The sequence below is a fragment of the Aotus nancymaae genome, unplaced genomic scaffold (genome assembly GCF_030222135.1).
Source record: "Aotus nancymaae isolate 86718 unplaced genomic scaffold, 86718_ANA_hifiasm-v0.15.2.pri h1tg000021l, whole genome shotgun sequence".
NCBI classification, from domain to species: domain Eukaryota; kingdom Metazoa; phylum Chordata; class Mammalia; order Primates; family Aotidae; genus Aotus; species Aotus nancymaae.
In genome coordinates, this window is record NW_026988433.1 from 27,403,028 (window position 1) to 27,407,394 (window position 4,367).

The following is a 4,367-nucleotide window of genomic DNA, read 5'->3' on the forward strand; positions in this document are numbered from 1 at the left end:
CCTCGTAAAGGAGAGCGCAGGCTGACATCTGGTGGGTATCCTTCTGGGACAAAGATAACAGAAGAAGAAACTAGCAGCAACCCTTACTGTTCTGCAGCCACTGCAGGTGATCCCCAGGCAAGCGGGATCTGGAGTGGACCTCCAGCAGTCCTACAGCAGAGGGGCCTGACTATTAGAAGGAAAACTAAAAAACAGAAAGAAATAACTTCATCATCAACAAAAGGGACGGCCACTCAGAGACCCCATCCAAAAGTCACCAACTACAAAGACCACAGGTAGATAAATCCACAAAGATGGGAAGAAACCAGTGGAAAAAGGATGAAAACACTCAAAACCAGAATGCCTCTCCTCCTCCAAAGGATCACAACTCATCACCAGCAAAGGAACAAAGCTAGATGGAAAATGAGTCTGTTGAATTGACAGAAACAGGCTTCAGAAAGTGGGTAATAACAAACTTCTCTGAGCTAAAAGAACATGTTCTAACTCAATGTAAAGAAACTAAGAACCTTGAAAAAAGGTTTGATGAAATGCTAATGAGAATAAACAGCTTAGAGAAGAATATAAATAAATTGATGGAGCTGAAAAACACAAAACGAGAACTTCGTAAGCACACACAAATTTCAATAGCTGAATTGACCAAACAGAGGAAAGGATATCAGAGATCGAAGATCAACTCAATGAAATAAAATGAGAAGGCAAGATTAGAGAAAAAAGAGTGAAAAGAAATGAACAAAGTCTCCTAGAAATATGGGATTATGTGAAAAGACCTAATCTATGTTTGATAGGTGTACCTGAATGTGATGGAGAGAATGAATCCAAGCTGCAAAACACTCTTCAGGATATTATCCAGAGAACTTCCCCAACCTAGCAAGGCAGGCCAACATTCAAATCCAGGAAACACAGAGAACACCACAAAGATATTCCTCGAGAAGAGCAACCCCAAGGCATATAATTGTCAGATTCACCAGGGTTGAAATGAAGAAAAAATACTAAGGGCAGCCAGAGAGAAAGGTCGGGTCACCCACAAAGGGAAGCCCATCAGACTCATGGCTGATCTCTCAGCAGAAACACAACAAGCCAGAAGAGAATGGGGGCCAATATTCAACATCCTTAAAGAAAAGAACTTTCAACCTAGAATTTCATATCCAGCCAAACTAAACTTCATAAGTGAAGGAGGAATAAAATCCTTTAAAAACAAGCAATTGCTGAGAGCTTTTGTCACCACCAGTCCTGCTTTACAAGAGCTTCTGAAAGAAGCACTAAACATAGAAAGGGACAACCAGTACCAGTCACTCCAAAAATATACCAAATGGCAAAAAGCATCGACACAATGAAGAAACTGCATCAACTAATGGGCAAAATAACCAGCTAGCATCAAAATGGCAGGATCAAATTCACACATAACAATATTAACCTTAAAGGTAAATGGGCTAAATGCCCCAATCAAAAGACATAGACTGGCAAATTGGATAACAAGTCAAAACCCATCAGTGTGCTGTATCCAGGAAACACATCTCACATGCAAAGACACGCAAAGGTTCAAAATAAAGGGATGGAAGAAGATTTACCAAGCAAATGGAGAGCAAAAAAAAAAAGCAGGAGTTGCAATCCCAATCTCTGATAAATAGACTTTAAACGAACAAAGATCATAAGAGATAAAGAAGGACATTACATAATGATAAAAGGATCAATGCAACAAGAAGAGCTAATGATTCTAAATATATACCCACCCAATACAGGAGCACCCGGATACATAAACAAAGTTCTTAATGACCTACAAAGAGACTTAGACTCCTATACAATAACAGCGTGAAACCTTAACACTCCACTGTCAATATTAGACAGATCAACGAGACAGAAAATTAGCAAGGATATCCAGGACTTGAACTCAGATCTGGACCAAGCAAACCTAATAGACATATACAGAACTCTCCACCCCAAAGCCACAAAATATACATTCATCTCAGCACCACATCACACCTACTCAAAAACTGACCACATAATTGGAAGTAAATCACTCCTCAGCAAATGTAAAAGAACAGAAATCATAACAGTTTCTCAGACCACAGTGCAATCAAATTAGAACTCAGGATTAAGAAACTAACTCAGAACCACACAACTTCATGGAAACTGAACAACTGGCTCTTGAATGCTGACTGGATAAACAATGAAATGAAGGCAGAAATAAAGATGTTCTTCAAAACCAACGAGAACAAAGACACAACGTACCAGAATCTCTGGGACAAATTTAAAGCAGCGTTGACAGGAAAATTTTTAGCAATAAATGCCCACATGAGAAGCAAGGAAAGATCCAAAATGGACACCTTATCATCAAAATTGAAAGAGTTAGAGGAGCAAGATCAAAAAAAAACTCAAAAGCTAGCAGAAGACAAGAAATAACTAAGATCAGAGCAGAACTGGAGGAGATAAGGATGCAAAAAACCCTTCAAAAAATCAATAAATCCAGGAGCTGGTTTTTGAAAAGATCAACAAAATAGACAGACCACTAGCCATATTAACAAAAAAGAAAAGAACGAAGAATCAAACAGATGCCATAAAAAATGATAAAGGGGATATCACCACAGATTCCACAGAAAATACAAACTACCATCAGAGATTACTATAAACAACTCTATGCACAGAAACCAGTAAACCTGGAAGAAATGGATAAATTTCTGGACACTTGCACCATCCCAAGCCTAAACCAGGAAGAAGTCGAAACCCTGAATAGACCAATAACAAGGGCTGAAGTTGAGGCAGCAATGAATAACCTATAAACCAAAAAAAGCCCAGGTCCAGATGGGTTCACAGCCAAATTCTACCAGACATACTGGTACCATTCTTTCCGAAACTATTCCAAACAATCCAAAAAGACGGAATCCTTCCCAAATCACTTTATGAGACCAACATCATCCTGATACCAAAACCCATCAGAGACTCAACAAAAAAAGAAAACTTCAGGCCAATATCCATGATGAATATAGATGCAAAAATCTTCAATAAAACACTGGCAAACTAATTGCAACAGCACATCAAAAACCTTATCCATCACGATCAGGTAGATTTTATCTCTGGGATGCAAGGCTGGTTCCATGAGCATGGAATGTTTTTCCATCTGTTTCTGTCCTCTCTTATTTCCTTGAGCAGTGGTTTGTAGTTCTCCTTGAAGAGGTCCTTTACATCCATTGTTAGTCATATTCCTAGGTATTTTATTCTCTTTGTAGCAATTGTCAATGGCAGTTCATTCTTGATTTGTCTCTCTTTAAGCCTGTTATTGGTGTATAGGAATGCTTTTGATTTCTGCACATTGATTTTGTATCCTGAGACTTTGCTGAAATTGCTTATCAGATTCAGATTTTGGGTTGAGACAATGGGGTCTTCTAAATATACAACCATCTCATCTGCAAATAGAGACAATTCATTCACTTTTGAATGGGTTTGTTTGTTTTAACTCCAGATGGATTAAAGATCTAAACATAAGGCCTAACACCATAAAAACCCTAGAAGAAAACCTAGGCAAAACCATTCAGGACATAAGCATAGGCAAGGACTTCATGACTAAAACACCAACAGCATTGGCAACAAAAGCCAAAATAGACAAATGGGATCTAATTAAACTCCAGAGCTTCTGTACAGCAAAAGAAACCGTCATTAGAGTGAACCGGCAACCAACAGAATGAGAAAAAATTTTTTGCAATCTACCCATCTGACAAAGGGTAATATCCAGAATCTACAAAGAACTAAAACAGATTTACAAGAAAAAAACAAACAAACTCATTCAAAAGTGGGTGAAGGACATGAACAGACACTTTTCAAAAGAAGACATCTATGAGGCCAACAAACATATGAAAAAATGCTCATCATCACTGGTCATTAGAGAAATGCAAATCAAAACCACATTGAGATACCATCTCAAGCCAGTTAGAATGGCAATCATTAAAAAATCTGGAGACAACAGATGCTGGAGAGGATGTGGAGAAATAGGAACACTTTTACACTGTTGGTGGGAGTGTAAATTAGTTCAACCATTGTGGAAAACAGTGTGGTGATTCCTCAAGGACCTAGAAATAGAAATTCCATTTTATCCAGCAATCCCATTACTGAGTATATATCCAAAGGACTATAAATCATTCTGTTATAAAGACACATGCACACGCACGTTCATTGCAGCACTGTATACAATAGCAAAAGACCCGGAACCAACCCAAACGTCCATTGATGATAGACTGGACAAGGAAAATGTGGCACATATACACCATGTAATACTATGCAGCCATAAAAAACGATGAGTTCATGTCCTTTGTAGGGACATGGGTGAATCTGGAAAACATCATTCTCAACAAACTGACACAAGAACAGAAAAACAC